General features: G+C 41.5%; 2 protein-coding genes across 2 annotated transcripts in view; one reads left to right on the top strand and one right to left on the bottom strand.

Annotated features, from left to right (window-relative positions):
- Window positions 1-654, bottom strand: part of LOC114941713 (discoidin domain-containing receptor 2) — a 150,875-nt gene extending 150,221 nt beyond the window's left edge. The window contains exon 1 of the mRNA XM_029316803.2: window positions 307-654. The gene's annotated coding sequence lies outside the window, so the exon portion shown is untranslated. The remainder of the gene's footprint in view (window positions 1-306) is intronic.
- LOC114941715 (uncharacterized) overlaps window positions 1-19,408 on the top strand; it is a 236,864-nt gene that overhangs the window by 152,184 nt on the left and 65,272 nt on the right. The gene's annotated exons all lie outside the window — the stretch shown is intronic.

Genomic DNA, 19,408 nt, shown 5'->3' with positions numbered 1-19,408 from the left:
TATAAGAAAATGATTTCAAATTATATAGTGATGACATCTAATTCTTTGCAATCCTTTGTCGAGATTACATTTACAAGCTAATGCTTTGAATTTTGTAAATCACTCAATATTCTATAATTTTTATATTATATTTTATATTAAAGGCTGATAAAAGATTAAAGTACATAAATTAAGATAGATAATTAAAGTATAAAAATGAAAAATACTTAATTATTTAATATTGACTTACAGTGTGGGAATTAATTTGGAGCGCAAAGAATTATTGCCGACTTATTATTCAAAAGTGACCCAGAAAGAGACACTCACGTTTAATGACAGCAGCGTAACGTCGCAGACTCTGTTCTCGTGCCGCAGTGCTCCAATCTTTTTCTCTCTTTTTTTCACCGGTGTCCTCCTCTACCACCCTCACTGCCACTCTGCTCCGTCTCGATTGTCCGTCGATTATCGTGAATCACAAGTCGCCGTCATCTCACCGTACACACAACACTTAATTAATTACGATGCGCGCGTGATTAAGAAAGAAAAAAAAAGTATCGCCGGCCGCGGTGCGAGCTGTCAAATGCGACCGGGCACTCACGCGGCTTTTCGCGCGTCACGACGTTTCGAGCCCCCGGGTCCACGACCAATCGACGAGAGTAATGCGTACCCCTCGCGACCCCGTGACGGACTGAGGTTCGCGCCGGCGGTACAGCGCCGCCGTGACCCGTGGCGACACCGCGAACTAAATCCGCACCCGCACACACGCGCCGCGATTAGGTTGATATTCGTCCGTTCCGCGCCACGCGATCTGGTTCCTCCCGCCGTTTCTTCGCCAATTTTAACCCTTCGGGCACCACTGGCGGTGCTTGTGTACTGTGATGCCGGATGCGTTTCCGGCTCCCTGCGAATTTCGACTCTGTAAATGATAAAGATATAGGTAAACATGATTTTTCTCTGTTATTATTTACTTGGGCGCCGGGAATTTTTTGGATGCTTTATATTTTCTTGTTAATTTGACAAAAAAAAGCTTAGGTCGCTTCGATGAATAAAACGAAGAGGTGAAACAAATATAATACGCTATTTTTTCAGTTGCAACGCGGAATGCGAAACGGTAGAGTAATTGAGTTTTTGTAACAGTCGAACCGGCGTAGTTTTTGCATTGTTTCTGTTCTCTGTTACCGAGACTGTAAATATACTACCCATGGAGCGAATATGAATACGACTTCATTACCGTAGTTATGTGTTACACTTTGCAAAATGAATAAAATGTTTTAGCAGTAGAGCGATATTACGACAGACCTCTGCTGGTAATTAATATATAAAATTTACATGCGCTATAAATAAGCAATGCAACAGCGCGCCCATATGAAGTAACGAGCTAAAATTATTGAAGAGAAAAAACGCAATTTATTAATTTTACAATCCTAATTCGCAAAACAGTAAAATGAATTTTTCATTTTTTTATGTGAATTGCATCAAGTAAAATAAATATGAACTTTAATACAACAAAAAGTTTGAGAGACAGAGAAGGGGAAATGTAATGCGTAATAGTCATATTTCTCAACTAATTTTAACTGAACAGAATTTTAATTTAAACGCTAGTTAAAAGAAGTTGAATATTAAAAAGCCGCAAGGAAGAGAAGATCGCGAATTAATTTTTTCCTAAGAAACAATCGCCTTTAAATTACTCAAGACTCATCCGCCTCCTCTCATTTCTCTCTCTTTCTCTCTCTAGACAGAAGAAAATGCAAAGAATTAATGACAGTTTACATTTTTACATATGCTATTATCGTACCAACTGTTTAAACTTAAACGTTGATTGAAGACTTGCAAAATGGCCAATAGTAAAATTAAAAAAATTTTTCTATATCTCACGTATATTACGTACGATAATTCAAAATTCTGAGGTTGATCATCCTGCAAGTTTAACCCGCGTTAAGTTTAAGCCGCGTCTTGGAAGCGGGAAACGTTTCGATGGGGTTAAACTTGACTATTTTCCGTCGTGCTTTGTAGTGTTTCCGGGGTGTTACCGCAAGACAGTGATGCGGTTTCACGTTGCTCTTTCCCACAAGCTTTTACGGTCTACGCCAGAGCGAAGAGGTCCCGACATGGTTCGTCTCGTTCGACGAGCAGCGAACGTCGACGCGCGAGAATCCGAGAGAGGGACGGATGGCGAGGCTTCTCTCGTATGTAAGTAACACCGCTATTTCGAAATATATCGTTGCGGCAGTTCGCCGCGGGGAGAGATCGTCTCTCTCTCTTCTTTAGTATCCCGAGAACGAAAGATGCAATTATCGGTCAGCGTGTGGCGCCTCGAAGCTCCTCGGTTCGGTTGCTTACGCCATTTACCGTATCGCTCGTACATTACTGCTTTTCTCCTCGGGATGCTCTATTTACTTGACGTTAATCTCGCGCGCTTGCGTGTTTCCGCTTTTCCGCTTCCGTGCTGATGATAAAGGAAAATTAAAGATTAGAGAAACAGTTAAAGAAACAAAGTACATCTTTCTCTAACGGAATTAATTATTAATTGATCAGTTAATTATGTGGAATTATTGTTGCAAGAAAGACATGAATTTTATTATTCACGTTTTCACATTATAAAAATTATTCATACTATAAAATTTGCATATATAATATACAATCTATAAAATTGACATCTATAAAATACATATTTAGCAATATTTTGATTGCATTGAATGAATCTTTCGAGAGTATACATGTGCGAAATTTTTGCCACGTGCCAAAAATTAAAGATCACAAAAGGAGTTAAAGAAAAATATAGCATATTTCCAATTACAAATTTATTAATGTTATTTATCGAATATTGTTACAAGAAAAACATGGATTTTATGTTTGTTTTTTAAAATGTTATAAGAAAATTGTTCAAACTATAAAATGTACATATATAAATGTATATATATATCTCATCTTTAGATTGTGTTGAATGAATCTCTTGAGAGCGTGTTTGAAATTTTTGCCACGTGCCAAAACATAAAGGAAAATTAAAGATCAGAAGAGAGAAATACATATCTCTAATTGCAGAATTATTAGTGAATGAATCATTTGTTAAATATTTAATAATATTATCATTTATCGAATATTATTGCAAGAAAAACATGAATTTTATATTTTTCACTATTTATTATAACAAAAATTGTGTCCGATCTATAAAATCTACATAAAATAATATTTATCTTTCGATTGCATTGAATGAATCTTTTGAGAGTACGTGTGCAAAATATTTGCCACATATTGCTCGTTAAAAATGAAGTTCATTACCTAGAAAATGTTTTGATCGAAACCGTAATTCTCATTGAGCCGCATTAAAAATTGTTTATTAATTTCGCGATTTATATTTCCCTCGAAGTGACCCAGATTCATTTGCGTATCCCCTTTCGTCTTGCGTCCCTCTATATGCTTTTTCAAACCACAAATCTCCCGCGGATGTGGACACAGGGTGTAATTTAACTCTCCGATTTGGGTCGGCATTCATTGGGCCGAGGTACTAAGCGCCGACCGGAAACATCGGCGAACATTGTGGCGACACGATCGAGAACAATATCGCGTGTCCATGAATCAAGCATACCCACCATTCTCGAGACGTCGCTCTCGCATTGGCTCACGGTACGATAATGTCAGCCGAATCGGTCGGCCAAATCAATCAGCTGATATGGATGGATCTCGCGCGATTCGCATAAGGGTCCCCGTCTATAGAATGTCACGCATTATAGATCGCGATTTATTCCATAATACTCATTGTTCCTGCGCATTTAAACAGAATATACGGCAAGTCTGTCACGAGTCGCATCTCGCCGTAAACTTTACGGGGCTCTTGTCTTCTCTCGAGCGGAGTTACGAGGAGGAACGCGACCCTCCGGAGCGTAGTAGTCTCGTGCGAGGCCAAATACGAGGCACTTAAGCTACGGTCGCCAGCGAGCTGACCTCCGTGCTGTATCTCCTACTCCGGTTTGTCTCGGCGAGCCATCACAGGCTTTGACAATTCTCCCCAACTTGTTCCCGAGAAGCTTCCGTCCGGAATTGCTCCCTCGCGACCGTTTCGCGACGCGTTATTACACAAGTGACTTTACGGCACTCTTAAATCAATGAACGACGACGTTTCGAATTCGTGCCTAAACGAGCTGGACCCTCTCGTTTTCCGCGACTTCGGATCGAAAGAATCGGATATATAGCGCGAATACAATCTTTCCGCGACCGCAAGGAGAGGGCTTTTTCCGACGAGTAATTCCTTTGTGATTAGTGGCTCGAGGCATCGACTTACCCGGGCACGAGCAAAAGAAAACGTGGGATTGTTTCCTCGAGCTGTACGCGCCGTCGTTACCTCGCCCCGTTCTCCTAAAGCAAGCTTAGATTTAGTGCCACGTGGAAATAAACGCTTTCGTCGCGGTGAACAACAAGAATCGTTCGTTACCTTAATGACAGGTTCCTTCGGGCGAATGGGAAACTTGGAGCTTGCTTTCTCTCTTTCTCTCTCCTCATCTCTATCTTTCCTTCTCTTTAGCTATCGGACAAAAACTCGCGTCCCTTTTCATCGAAATGAAATATCTTTGTATGCCGCGCCGAATATCGGTGTAATTAATCGCCTTGATGCTGATTAATTCCCTGTAATTCGGTAAACATCGCGCATGAAACGACGCGCCACTTTCTTCGACCCGCCATTAATTCGGATAATGTAAAATCGTTTCCCTCCTCATCGAAAACAATGTTTCCGTAGTGAGTGGGCATAAATCTCTCTCGGCTCTATGCTCCTTTCGCTTTGCCACGAAAGTTTTCGCGTCTTATATATATATATATATTTGTTGGGTTTGTTGGCCGCGCGCGCGGGCGCGTCCGTTCGATATTTTGTTATATGCCATTAATAACTGCTGTGTCTCGCGTCTCGGTAACAGGCTTTCTCAATTAATCTGCGTTACGAGTGTGCCGAATGGCGAGGGGCCGAATGTAAAAGCTCGAAAATTAATATTAATGCGCGGAGCGGAGAAATCCGCGCGTTCCGTCGGAGAATTCGCGTCGGCGAATCGATATTTTACGCGGCGATGTCAATGGCTATAATGAAAACGTCGAATAATCCGATACCCGGGTATATAGCGTAGCTATTCCTCGTATTGTTTCGCACGGCGGCAAACCTTTGTGCCGCGTCCAATGAAATTGTTTCACCGACAATTTGCGTTATGCCTGGCAAATTGCTTCTCCGGGCGTACATGTATATATAGTTGTGGAACGAAAATCGAACTCTCGAAAAAAATGAACTCATTTGTCCCTTCGCTTAAATTCGCTCGCGACAACGTAACGCGCTTCCTTCGATTAATTCGTCGTATTGGGAAGTTTATTTTTCCACGATTTGTTTTTAACGTGACAGTTGGAGAAATTGTTGATAAAACTAAAACGACCAGAGGGACCGCGACGCGTCGATGAGAAAACGAGAAAATATCTTTCTCTTCCGCGAGAATCGAGTTGCGGAATCGTGGTCGGTTTCGCTCGCTTTTGAGAAAGAAAAGGAGCAAGGGAGAGAAAGTGAGAGGGAGAAAAGTTACATCGCAAATTTTAATGCGGTGTCCGCTCGAACGAATGACTTCGTATGAAAACTGCCGGGTGCAGCGTGCCCGCGGTAAAACGGATCGCTTTTTTACGTGTCACTGCTCACCTTGAACTCGCACGAGTCGTTTTGACGGAGCACGCGTGTTACTTTCATCTTTCATGAGGATCGCGTGAATGACGAAAACGAATTGTTGCCCGCTGTTAGTAAGCAATCTCCAACAATCTCCGTTCAGGATAATGCATAAATCACAATTCATTTATTATATGGTTCTTACGCCCGCTTCAATTTGCAAACAATAGACCGTTTCCAAAATTGTAATTCGTGTAAAGCATTTCATATTCATACCCATCCTATCATAATTCGGGTTATTTAACGCTTTGCTGCCCAACGGAATATTATTGAGGCTTCGTTTGATTTACATAGATTGCATATGGCAGTAGTATTAATTAATGCAATGATTAAAAGACCGCTATGAAATAATTCAGATAATATTAATTGCGGCGCATGTTATTAAAATATTCACGTCGCGCTGATGAGTTTGCAGTCACGTCGATAATGCTTTTGTACGAATACCGTTTCGATATCGTTGTACATTCTTAATATGTCCGATCGAATAAAATGCGATGTTTAATTCGACGGTCCAGCTTTTCATGTATCACGCGAATCCTAGCCTTCCTCGATAACTTGATCGACTGTTACCTCACATTACACGTTGAATGCATCTTTGTCAATTGGAAGGGTTGTGTGCGTGGAGCGCTGCATATCCAGCTTTACATCGCTGGACTTTGTCCATTCGACGAGCCGCGATATTTCCATATTAACGCGCATCACTGTCAGTTATCGGTTGAAATTAGTCGAATAATTTGTTCACCGACGTGAAACGGTGCGGATAACACGGGATGAGGGGTAGGAAAGAGGAGACGCGTATCAGAGGCAACGTGAGAGCGAAAACGTGGGACGAAAGAGCGAGAGACGAGATAGATTCGCGGTTGGAATTTCATAAAGGTCCATTGAGTTGCAATCGGTACAAACTGCGGACACAAACTGCGACCACCGCGGTTCTAATTCTTTTTCTCTTAGTAACCGCAACATCTCACTTATTCGTTTACGAACGTTTAATATTTTGAATTTTCTCGATAATTCTACATTCGATTTTCATTTTTTCTTTCTTTTCGTCGGATGATATCGTTCGACGAAAATATATATATATATACGCGTTTGCGCATAATCCGCATAACGCTTCATTAATATCGGCGAAAACGTGTCAGCTCGCGTTAATATACGCGAATAACTTAGGTATTATTAGCGATCGGCGATAAGTAACGGCCGTCACGACATATATGTATAAGGCACAAAATCTCGTGGCTGGCTGGTGCCGGGTGAGTGAGTCGCGGTGAGGGTTGACCTGGCAGTCGGATCGATCCACTCTCCACGTAGAAACCTAGCCTCCTCTTTCGCATTTGTGCCCCTGCGTCGCGCCTGCTTGCGCTCATGCCAGCCGCAAGGTTCCTCGATGTTTTGTATCCGTGTTCCGGGGAGGTCGCCGTAGAAAGGCCTCGCTCCAGATACCGTCGTCGCCAAATATTTCCAATTGACCTAGTCAAGTCACCGGGTGAAAGGTACTAAAGGTATATATCGAAATTCGGAAAACGTTTCGTGCGGCACGTTCAAGAATAACCCCGTCGCGACGCGGTTTGTCGACTCTTTCTTCAGAAACCTGGCTCTTTCTTCACCATCTAGAAACGATCGGCCGGCCATTTCGTCCTTGTACGTCGTATATCGCGTCTCCACACCGCGCTTTACACCTGTTTGTAGCCAATTTCGGTTATAGGAATATTCCTAGCCGTTGTATCCCGTACTTGGTAAACGTTCCATCTATCCGCGGCGACCTGCTCCAGATATTCCGACCGAACATTCCAATTAGCCCGGTCATGCGCCCTCGGACCACATAAAAGGCACGAATTCCGCGTGCGGATTTGGAGGTTCTGGGTCAGGCAAACCATGGAGCGACAAGCTCGTCTATTGTTCGCGTTCGCTCGCTCGGTTTGCCCACTACGGGAAGGAAAATCAAGAGGTTAGCGTTATCGTAGAATTGGAGTTCAGCGAATCGAATTCTGGAGCCCGGATGACGTCGTCGAGATTCCCGCTAAAGCGCGCGTCAGTAAATTCAATCTCGCCCGTGACTCATTCTTATGTTAATTCCCAAACGCGAGTGTGTATACTCTTTGTAACGCCATAGTTACACTGTGCTGACGAGAATACGCGTAATAAATGAAGCTTAAGGATTATTCACTAATATTGTGTCGTACCGAAGCAACAACGTCATCGGTTATCGCTTCGTTTTACGATTTTTGCTTATCAGGATGTTATGGGGCATAAAGTGCGGATTAATATAATGGCTCCTCTCTCTCTGGCGCGAGAGAGGAGGCTCGTTTATTACCTACTTTGAGACCCGCTTGAGTATCCAATTGCGTCGATCGTAAAATCTCGCGATATACATATACATGTCCGCGGGACGACTCTTGAACGGGGGACATTCTATATTCGCTTCCTTATTTCACAGCAGCAGAGATTCTCTTAAGCGCCGGAACTGCTGCAGGATTTGAACTCCTATCCGAATTGCTTAATGTCTGGAAGCAGAAGACCTGACCTACATTCTCACGCTTTCATTAAATATATGGACTCTCATCCCGTCGTCTGAGACGTCGTCTCCGAGTTCAGTGCGATATCGGCGCTAGAGATTCTGATATTGTACATATAGCGCGTCTATTATACCTCACTTTACGCGATCACGTGCCTCGGCGGCGAGATTCAACGTAACCGGTATCGACAGGTTATTTCTGAAGGGGTAGCCTCGTGCAACAACTCTCTCTCTCTCTCTCTCCTCGATGAAGGGGTTTAAACCGCATTACTGCCTTAGAACCATGATTACTGTATCCGGCATGGCTATAGCGTCCAACGTAATGGTAGGCAATAGACGAACGTGCCTTGTTACGTGCATCAATTCGACGCTGATATATATATATATATAGAACGTGTGCGCGGCTCGTTAACTCCATCGTTGCTTTCGCGCGCTTTTTCCCTATGATTTCCGATGCATCGGCGGATAAGCTCGTTATCGATGCAAACTCAAATTTGCGAAATACGTATTGCAAAATATATCTCGCGTTTCCGAGACGTTGCGTCATCGATCATCTTTCTTTCTCTCTCGTTGAATCTCTCATAGAGGAAGGATGAAATAAGGAAGAACTCGCTTTAGAAGGCAATATAATACAGGGTGTTTTTTCAGAACTGGCGGAAAGTTTGTAATGTCAGATTCCTGGTATCATTTGGAGATGATTTTTAGCGTGATCCCAATCTTTGCCATTATGTATCTCTATAACTAACAAAAAGCCTTGTATTAAAGTAAACTCTACCTAATATTAACTAAAGAATGTAGTTCTGTCAATATTTTATTTCCACAAGGAAGAGACTTAGTTTCCAAAAAAGCCTGGAATTTCCACTTACAATTCGAAAATGATTGGTGTCTCGACGCTTTCATCGCGGAAGAATCGTGTCTCCGAATGACACCAGGAAAAATCTGCCGTCGAAAACTTTTCCGGCAGTTCTTCGAAACACCGTTCGTATATCGAAAGATTTTTCCGTCCTCGCGGGATGCGACAGAGGCATAAACGCAGACGAGCAACGATCCGTTCGTCGCGTCGGAAAGAGAGTCGCGCATCCTTTAAAGCCCGTCGTATCCCGCAACGGCACGCAAGGAAAGGCACGCTGGCAAGAGAGCAAGCTGTCTAGATAGGCTAAGAGGTGGGAAAGGTGCCGCGCGGAACGACGAGGTGTTTCTCGTTGTTGCGGGTATACAAACGGGGTATGGGGGTTGAACACAACGAGGGGTCGGAACATTACGCTTGCCATACCCTTTCCACCACCGTCCATCCCCGTTCTCTGTCTCGCCGGCGCCACCTCCGGAGGCCCCCGTGCGGCGTAAGCGCTGTTTATGGAGACCGCAGGCGGCATCTCCCGTCGAGCTTAGCGCTACCAGTGCGCTCAGCCAGCCTCGGTTACGAGCGAAGGGATTTTCTGCCGGATGAGGATGCTCGTCTCCCCGGCGCGTATACCCCTTTGCGTCCGCGGATCTCGGTTTAATGTATAAAAATAAGCTCGTTCGATGCGCGCGCATTTTATTTGCCGCGGCGAATTTATTTTCGAGCGCGTGTTTACGCCGATGCGGAATTGCGTTTCTTGCGACACGTCGAGTTTTTTTTTTTTTTTTCTTTTTCAGACGCCTCCCTCTGATCGCGCATTATACGCGCGCGAGTGTAAAACGCGACCGGGACAGTGACGCGAGCTTTTATCCAACGATTTAATACCGATTTCATGGAGAATCCGACGAAATAGCCGTTATGCAAATTTTGCCCGCGCTTCTTTCGCGACTGGTTCAATGTAATATAAAAGTGTGCCCGGCAACGAGCAGGTCGCGTGCAAGGGGGAGAGCGATATCGCGAGTCTGAATCGTCGTAAGTACATTTGAATACGTTTACGATCGCGTAAACGTAAGCCGATATGCCGGACAGTTTTTCCCTCTCTCGAGAGACGTCTCTGTCGTTGGCGAAACTCCGCGTTTACGGCCGCGTTCGGAAAAGTACGCGAAGCGTTATGGATATTTATGCAAAGCGAGGCGGGTAAGAGATATTGTTTCCGTTCGTAGATGAAAATCGCACGGTCGTCGCGCCGCAAAAGCAAAAACATTTTCCGAGTTACGTTCCTCGCGAGGCACGCGGCGTTATATCTTTCGACGTGTAGACACGCCCGCGATATAGCGGTTCGTTCGTGCGTTACACGCATATATGCCCGTTACTCACCGATTTAATACCACAATCTCGAGAAACCCGACGAGACGGCAGAAAGCTGGCGGACGAAGAAAGCAGAGAGAAAAATCGTATAGGGCGGTAGGTCACCATGAAACAGCGTGACGAGAAGGAGAGCCGGAGACGGTGGATTAAAACATTTTTCCTTCCTTCCTTCCATCCCTCTCGACTCTTCTGTGCCGCCCCACTATTTAAGAGGCATTGCTTCGCAACCACCGGGCGAGACAACCTCCTGCTCCTGAATTCTCTCTGTCCCGGCTGTTCTTCTCGTTTCCTGTCGCTTCCTTTCTCCGGCTGCTCATCCGCGATCCGTAGGAAAAATTATTTTCCTCCCACGGACAGGTGAAACGCGTAAGGTGAGCGAGATTGGACAGACGTCGGCTCTTTTGCGGAACCAAAAAAAAAAATAGACAAGAGAAGGAAGAAACAGAGAGTGATAGCGTAGGCGGAAATAATAGTGTGTGTATACGTATCGCGATTTAAAAATAAAATCTAGAAATGACAAAACCTAGTCTTTTCTTGTTTCTTCACGGTAAATTGGCCGATATCGTCTCACGCGAATTATTTAGTCGCGTGCGCCGGAGGAAGTTAAAAGTTCCATTCTCCTATGATCACACTGCCATCGGCTTTGCTCCAATTAGCGCGTTGCCGGTCTGACTTAATACTTTTCGCGTTGCTGAAGCCGCCGAACGGTTTTTCTTAAGCCACGGGAGCGGAGTTCAAAACCTCGACCGGAGGTTTTCAAGCGCGGTGACCCACCGAGGCGGATTAAAAGCTGCGCGAGAGCTTCCCACCCGCGGGACTCGCTTTTTTGTTCCGACCGGCACGATATCTAACTGTAGGTAAGAGGCTTTCGCCTTTGAAGTCCCCTCACTTTTGCAACTTGTATTTCTTTCATTAACGTACTTCGCTCCCGAGTATTTTCGCGGTGCGGCAGGGCAAAGCCGGTGGAAATAACTCCCTCTCCCGCGCGGCGTCGGAAAAAAAAATCTTCAAATCGCATTTCCTAGGCCGCCTCCTCTGGCCTGTTCCGCTCCTTTATCATTAATTCTATCTGGAAGTCTAAGCCACCGTTAATTCCCTTCCTTAATGCAGCGTCCGGACAAAATCCTTCGTGTTTTACAACCCATTTGGCGCCACGGTGATATATATATATATATATATATATATATATAATATATATATATATAATATTTGTGTGTGTGGGTGTGTGTAAAAAGAGGGGAAGGTATTAGTATATTTCGGCCTCCTCGTGCAACGCTATCCGCAGCGCACAGGAGGATATAGCTGCCAGTAACATTGGTGAGGGGTGACGGTGAGGAAGGTGGAAGGAGGAGAGGGTGGGAGGGAGGGAGGGAGGGTAGCCGGTGGGCTCAGGTGTTTCCACCGGCGCAGCTCGGTATAGCGGGGCAAAGTAGTGTGGTCGATATGACTGAAACTACCCCTTCTCTGTGAATCCCGCTGATCTTTCTCTGTCGGACTAACAACGTTTCCTTTCCACTCGCACCATTCTCTCACTCACTCTCTCTCTCTCTCTCTCTCTTTTCTCTTTCGTTCCCATATCCAGGACTCGTCGACCTCACACAACCGTCCTTTTTCATACATCTCTGCATCGTGCGATAGTGGCATTCGCGGAATTTTGCTTTTATAATATTTAATCACGTTGAATATTGGAGAGCTTCCTTTCTCTCTCTCTCTCTCTCTCTTTCGAAGTGAGCTACGTTATAAATTACTTGGCGCACAGGGTTCCTCAATTTAGGGATGCTGCTTAAGTGGCGATGCAGCTTTTCGTTTTTTCTCTTTTGGTTTAGTGCAACACATAATACGAAATTTAAAAAACAGAATATTCTTGGTAGAAAAATGTTGCGAGTATAAAAAGTAAACGTCTTAAATTATTTTTTTTAATAAAATTTTGTAATTTTGTCTCTTTTCATGCACTTTTTACAACCACATTTATGACATTCGAGCTATTACATTTTTTTACAATATTTATTTCAAAACTTAATAATAATTATTATATCGAAAAAGAGAGTTTTGCATTCTTAATATATATTTTTAATATTACGAAAAGTCTTATATAAAAATAATTATAATCTTTTATAGTGCTAATTAGCTGTGTCACCCCTATAAAGCATGTTTTATGTAAGAGTAATTTTAATATGGTACTTACAGTTTTTTAAAATCCTTTTTATATACCTATCTCAGTTTTTAATAACTAGATTATATTTATCATGCTGCGACAAAGCTTTAAAAATTACAGTTTTAAAAGTGACAAAGTATTTTTCTATATTTCTAGATCGGTGTACCATATATATCTGCATATAACTTTTGTGTTGCAAACGTTTTACGTTATTTGAGTTTCGAAATAAATATTGTAATCGGTTGAATGTGATAAATGAGGTTGTAAAAAGTACATAAAAGGGACTGAATTACAAAATTTGATCTTTGGTTAAATATGCGAAGTTTGAGGATAGCAGACACAGATTTAATTTTACCTGCTGAACCATACCGAATTCTTCCGATTCTACTGGGAGCACCGTTTTTTCGACGACCGACGATTCGGAAAAAAGCCGAAATACATGGTGGCGTTGTCATGGGAAATTGAAACATGCTGACTAGCAGACCAATTTCGTCCTAATTAAAGGAGTTTTTTCTTCCTCCCGTGAGATTTGTCTGTTCGGGATGCGAATATCTCTCTGGAAAAACGTGGCCGATTTGAAAACCCGGAGCTGTTTCGCTGTATGTGCTTTTTCACACGACAACATCGAAATTTAAATATATGCACAAGCGAGACAGCTTAAATAAACTACGTGTTCGGATACGTAAAGTGTTACACAATGTTCAAACTCTTTAACCGTATATTTCTACATCTAAAAATACCAGAATAGATTATTACGAGAAGAAAGGCTGTTCAAGGTTTTATATACTTGCGAGTAAAACGTTTCCTTTTCTCCGTCGCGTTTTGCTGAGGCTTTCTCTTGATTACAGCGCACATAAATGTCCTTGTATATGCATTGTGGTTAGTTTGTTGTTATTATTAGAAGGAGTTACCGCGACATGAGAGCGGTTGCGAGTAGAAATGAGGGGTCTTTAGCTATGCGCATATAAAAATATGCAGGTCGGAGATTAATTCTTTTAAGAAATATGATTTTTAAAATTATATGTATTTGATTATTGAACGTTTCCGATAGAACATTTTACTAAATTGTTTTTTTATACATAAATTTATTCATCAAAATTATCTTTATAAATTATTTTTTAAGAAAAAAATGCAATTTTCTATCTAATATGTAAAATATTATGAAATATATGAGAAATAAAATTTCATATATTTGCCCCATCTATATAATAAAATGCGATATATATATATATATATATATAATAAAATCCTGTACAATGTGCAAGCACTAAATGTTTCAAATAGTTGGCAGTGCAATAGACTCCGATTGCAGTCTGAAAAAAGCAATTAACTCCAGCGATGTGCGAATTGCTTTCATTATTTTGAATTAACGCGACGGGGCGGATTAATTTTGTCATCGATGTAATTTTCACAAAAGAGCATCGATGTTTGATCGGTTTACACAAGAGAATTACGAGAATGTAAATTAGTTGTACGGTCAGTGGTCTTTGTTACATTCCACGAGTTTTATATGTCATCAATTATCATTTCTCGCAAAAATTTGTTCATTAGTAGACATTTTTAATAATTAATTTGTGCCTGAGATGAAATTGATTAATGAAGTTTAGGCTCTGATGGCGACGTGTATTACTTTCGTTGATAAACTTTTTGCCACGATACTTTGATTCGTTTTTAATAAATGATATCAATATTTAGCAATTAATTTTTGGCCGTGCGAGACAATAATTCAATATACCTTATGCAATTAATTCTTGAATTTAATCTCGATATTATTAATAGTTTTATTCAGTATACTGCAAATGTGCAATAAGTATATTTTTCTTTTTTTAATTTTAGTAATTGAAAGATTGCGAGCGTACTTTTATTTATTTTGTACGGTAATAAATGAGAGAGAGTAAAAAAACATATCGGTTTTGGATGTAATCATTTAAAGTTCTATAAGATAGCGATGAGATTATATCATGAAGTGAATGAATATGCCTGTAAAGCAATCCCATTTCGGTAAACTGAAATCATAACTTTTCGGCGAGTATTAATTTAATAATCTCGAATAACTCAATATAATCTGCGGCTGTCTGTCAGTTAACTTTCGCGACGGAACGGACTACAAGGGTGCTAATTAAGTGATTTGATTACAGCCGCAGAAATTAAGATTCGCCGTGGAAAACTAAAATCCAAAATAAAGCGTCACAGCCGTTACCGGAATTTTAATGATCAGAGATCGCTCTGCTTGAGAATTAATATATATATATATATATGCCTAAGATTATTTTTATTATTAACATCTCTGCAAATCATACAATAAAACTTTGATTAAAATATATTATCTGCATCGATTCTCTGTGTGCGAAAAATTCTAAATAGTTATTTTTAAATAATATGTTATCGTTATTTTAACAAAATAAAATTGCATGGAATATCGTATTATTGAAAAGTAAATATTGCTGGAAAGAATATAAAATTTGTAATATGTAGCTTGAAATACAATTTTTGATTGTGATTGTATTGCAAAATAGGAAAAAGAGAAAGAGAGAGAGAGAGAGAGAGATCATTCTTGTATAAAATTTATAAATTTTCCGATACATTTATTCACTTAAATCAACATAGTTATAACGAAAGCCGATATAGGCAGCACTGCACGTTAAATTAAAATAAATGCATCATGTCGTTTAAATGTGACTAATACAAGCGACCCTTTGCACAGTTCATTAAATTCAATCGGCCGTGATAGCGATAAAAAATGCTTATTAGTCGCACGTGCGCGGCTTCCTTTCAAATGATCGGTCCTTCTAAAAAGGGGTAGCGAGCGGATATTACAGTGCCACATAAATAATGGTCTCGCAGTTTTCGCGCCAAACAATAATTAGGTTCTGGCAAATGGAAAGATGCATTGTGAACGAATGAATGCCGAGCCGTCTGCCTAAGGAGGGTCCGTCGAACACGTATATACGACTTTAGTTTTTGCAACGCGTGTCATTTTATGCACACATATGCCTGACTGCTGACGCTGATGCATTCATAAACGATCCATCAATTTTCCGAGTCGAGTCGGAGAATATCGAGGAGAGATGAGTTTCGAAGCGTGAGAAATACGGGCGCGGGCCTCGGTGGACTTTAATGCGGTCAAAAAATTCCGCGGCTAAGCCATTAGGTTTCCTTGAGCCTCTCCGTCGATGATAGATGAGACGCGGAGTGGCGGCCAGCCGGCGGATCAATAAATTAAATCAAGGCACCGACTGGACCGGGGGCTTCAAAATGATATCGATTGAACGAGGCGGAGGCGAAGCCGACGGTATAAACCGTGGTAAAACCAGGTGGCTTATGACTGATGATTACGGAGTGAAATGCAGAAATCCGATCGGGATCGTAACAAATTGAAAAAGTCGGATGGGGCGTATCCGAAAATATATCGCGTTCTAATTCGATTTAGACGAGGTTTCGCTGTCACGTCGCGAATAGGGTGACCCGACACCACGTTAATTATATTATTTATAACTATCGCTTTTCTGTGAAACGCTTCTCTCGCATCGCGTCGACTTAATGCGCGGTCTAAACGTCCCATGTAACGTTGAGTCAAAAAAGACAGCGACGAGATGAAAGGCGTCCCACTTGCGATGCAAAAAGAATATAAAAGGAACGAAGAAATAAGACGAATAGGGTTCGAGGTGAAAGTGGACATACATACAAAGAGAGGACTGCGCAGCTCGTCCACCACCCCCGAGATGTTGGCTCTCGTCGCGGTGGACAAGTCGGCCGACTTTAATATGCACCCCAGAAATTGAATTCTCTCCCTTTTCTCGCCGCTTCCCTTTCTCCCATTTTCTCAGCCTTCGTCAAAGCCCCGGCTTCGGTCCTGAGAGCGGAACGCAGGTGCGGCGGGATCCGTAATATGGATTTAAGAACACTCGGTGATATTGACGGATATGAGCGTTCCTGCGGTGGCAAAACGTCCCCTCCTCGAATGCCGTCGTGTTTACGCGACGGGAGCCGCGCAGCGGCTGGGAATGCATGTTTGTACATACATTTGCAAGAGCGCGGCAGTGAGTCACGCTACAGCCTCACAGTGGGTGTTTTTCTCATTCCGACTGATCATAAAGTCTTACTCTTGCGGCTTAGCACGAGCGCCAAAAGCGGCACGGTGTGCGTAATGACGAGGGGTGCGTTTATCCGATGACCGTGTAATCCATTATTGCGTCCGCCACTCCCGATGACGTGTACCGTGCGCAGGAATTCAGAATTGATCCCTAGTAACAACCCGATGCCAAGTGTCAAAGGAAAATACACAGAGGGTGCTCGTATTAGAGTGCTTAATCTTCGAGTGTAATTATTATCCGTACTGACATTCGCTCCCGCGAAAGCGTTATTCGCCAAATGTATATACGTGAAACGAACCTGCTTATATGGATGTTTTTAAATTTTATGCGCGTTTGGTATATTTTTCGAAAATATCTCTCTGATGATATATATATATATATATATATATGAGACTCGTTGTAATCGAGACTGATGATATATACGAGATTCGCGTATATTTTTTGTGATATTTCTTTTTATATTAAATCTCTCTCGTTTTGCCCATCAATCAACTATTTCATAGTTATATAAAAACATTTGCACGCGTAACATTTCACTTGTGTTTGCCACTTTCATCATTCAATTCTTTCAATCGGCGTAAAACGTTATCGCAACATAAGCTGATTTATTTTCCATCCTGTTTCACGGCAGGAGCCTACGGAAAGCATCTGCTGGTTTAATCTTTGGATGCGTAAATAATTTCGCGTTTTCGAGTGCACTTGGTGTGAAGATGAAATATTCATCGCGACGTCATGTACTTCAGCGCCAGAGCTGAAGTCTGTTGCCGGTGTCAGGAAGGGACTGGTAAAGTTACGATTGTCTTAGCAAGTGCGCGAGAAATAGGGTCAAAGTAATGCAAGGGATTAGGATGTTTCGTAATAACAGGCGCGAAAGTTTATTCTAACTTGCTCACATAAGCGGCAACGATACTGGCGATCCGCTTGTTCAGATAAATTAGAGCAACATCAATGTTTACTTGCATACATTTTCCTCGTTGATGAATTATGTATGAAGAATTAATAATAATTAAAGATATAATTTCTCACTTAATTTAAGTAACATCGATTTTTATTTCAATAATAAGGTTTTATCATATATCGAGATACTTGATATTTATGCAGTCGATAATACAGCAGACAAATTAAATTTGAAAGTCATAAATTAGCATTGTTACTTGCAAGAGTTTAAAGAGATATATGACTCTGAGATATTAATTCGCAAAATTTAATAAACTGAATATGAGTTGAAATTTTTTTAGCAATTTTTTTACGGATATTAAAAGTATTATGGATAGTAATCTTTGCATTTTTCGTCGTTAATTTCATTATTCATTTCAATTATAAGTGTAACTTTTAACGGAAATGGTTCGTCCCATACACGGTTCGCTCTTTCACATATGTATACATTCGTTTTTTTTCGATATATACAGTGCATACACATCCTCGAGCGTTATGATCCGGAAGAGTAAACTTTGCTCTCCATCGCCATATGCGATATCTGACCCGTATCTGATGTTTCAAAGTGAGGAAGAGAGACGAATGTGTCTCGATTACTGCTCTTCTCGAAGAGTAAGTTCGCTTTAGGATGCATATACGTTCTAGCAAGTCGCTTGTTCATCTAAGGCTCAAATTTCTCGGGCTTTTTGCTACTTACCACGGCTAAATCCGTTAAAATAGCATCCGATAAGAAGCATTTGCGCGACGAATTAGGGCATCCGATTTTTTCCTCAAACTGCTTTTCAACTTTCATCAAGACAAGATTTCGGAAGAATGATTATATAAGGCGTGACACACCAAAAATATAAGTTTGTATTTGAAATCGAAATAGATGAAAATTTCAATGATGTGAGAAATTTCTTCGCGCAACGGTGACTATAGGATTTATTTAATGTCGGAAAGCCAGGTCTTTGAATATACTATACGCGAAATGAGGGAGTGTGTCGCAGCACGGTATGGAGATAATAAAATATGTAAATTAGATAGGTATATTTGATGATCTCGTGGTCTTCCGGGACGACGGGATTTATCGGTGCCGCGTCCAACTTTCCGTTACCAAGTTGGAAGACTCGTGAGTGCACGAAGATGTACAAGGAGAGTCCGGCGATATTAATACTGAATTGCGACTCATATTAAATGGAGCATTGTGGGCGTTTCGAAGAATCGATCGTCCGTAAAGTGGCAATCACACAGAGAGTGAGACTCGATCACGTGATTTCCCGTGGGTGCCGTCACCGATAAATGATCCAGCTGTTGCAACGGCAGATGCCGCTTCACTTTTGTGGATCATGCCATGCTTTTACTTCATCGACGCGAAACACCGTGGCGGTTTTCTGCAAATAAGGTTTTTTTTTTTTTTTTTAAATATCTCGACTTCGTATGTAGCCGATATTTAAATCCAGCTTATATAATATTCCTAGAAATAGTTACTTTGTTATTTTCTGGCAACATTGACTTTAATTAAAATTTTGTAAATAAAAGTTCTTACAACTCGCGCGCTATTCTTTTTTTTATATATGCAACTTATCAGAGTAAATTTAATGAGAATGCCAACTATGATAATAGTGGAAGTCTTGCGGTGTAGCAAGAACGGAGAGGGGGGAAAAATACGATGTAATGGATATACTAACTGTTAATTAATAACAAAGTCAGAGCATTTTCCGCTAATCAACCATTTGCAAGTTTTGCTCCGGACGGGCTTCCCGCCCGGAGAGAAACTCGATATTTATCAACTTAAGTATCGCATTATAAGCTCCGAGAGCGATATCGACGGATAGTTCCGCGAGCATTAAATCCA

Source organism: Nylanderia fulva, unplaced genomic scaffold (assembly GCF_048542155.1).
Source record: "Nylanderia fulva isolate GAGA-0341 unplaced genomic scaffold, ASM4854215v1 Scaffold5, whole genome shotgun sequence".
Lineage (NCBI taxonomy): Eukaryota > Metazoa > Arthropoda > Insecta > Hymenoptera > Formicidae > Nylanderia > Nylanderia fulva.
This window is presented reverse-complemented; position numbering and strand designations above follow the sequence as displayed.